This window comes from Schistocerca cancellata, chromosome 8, assembly GCF_023864275.1.
Source record: "Schistocerca cancellata isolate TAMUIC-IGC-003103 chromosome 8, iqSchCanc2.1, whole genome shotgun sequence".
Classification (NCBI taxonomy): Eukaryota; Metazoa; Arthropoda; class Insecta; order Orthoptera; family Acrididae; genus Schistocerca; species Schistocerca cancellata.
This window is the reverse complement of record NC_064633.1, coordinates 471,722,739-471,723,454: the sequence shown is the minus strand read 5'-3', so window position 1 is coordinate 471,723,454 and position 716 is coordinate 471,722,739. Positions and strand designations below refer to the sequence as shown.

General features: G+C 51.7%; 1 non-coding gene across 1 annotated transcript; it reads right to left on the bottom strand.

Moving 5' to 3' along the window:
- Nucleotides 1–289: 289 nt before the first annotated feature.
- Nucleotides 290–366, bottom strand: Trnas-aga (transfer RNA serine (anticodon AGA)). Its single transcript has one exon. It is a non-coding gene; the product is annotated as a tRNA-Ser (tRNA).
- Between the last annotated feature and the right edge of the window lie 350 nt (nucleotides 367–716).

The window sequence follows — 716 nt, the reverse complement described above, 5'->3', positions numbered from 1 at the left end:
AGACCTCCTCGTCTACAGAGAACCAACAACATAAATTTAGGAGTGCTTGTGACTATGTACAGCTCCGTTTGCAATTAGCGGAAAGTGCTGTTCCCTGCTCCTATCAGCCGGCCGCGTTATCGATGCTCTCCAGCTAGCTCTTAGATATGAGGCACGATGGCGTTTGTGGCGCTGCTGGCGCCGCAGGGAGCCTGGAGCGCGCAGTGGGAGACAGGAGAAAGACAGAATGAGAGTTTCACTCTGCAGTGGAGTGTGCGCTGATATGAAACTTCCTGACAAATTAAAACTGTGTGCGGGACCGAGACTCGAACTCGGGACCTTTGCCTTTCTGGGGCAAGTGCTCTACCAACTGAGCTACCCAAGCGCGACTCACGACCCATCCTCACAGCTTCAATTCTGCCAGTACCTCGTCTCCTACCTTCCAAACTTCAAAGAAGCTCTTCTGCGAACCTTGCTGGACTAGCACTAATGAAAGAAAAGATATTGCGGAGACATGGCTTTGCCACAGCCTACGGGATGTTTCCAGAACGAGATTTTCACACTGCAGCGAAGTATGCACTGATATGAAACTTCTTGAGAGATTCAAACTGTGTGCCGGACCGAGACTCGAACTCGGGACCTTTGTCTTTCTCGGGCAAGTGCTCTACCAACTGAGCTACCCAAGCGCGACTCACGACCCATCCTCACAGCTTCAATTCTGCCAGTACCTCCTCTCC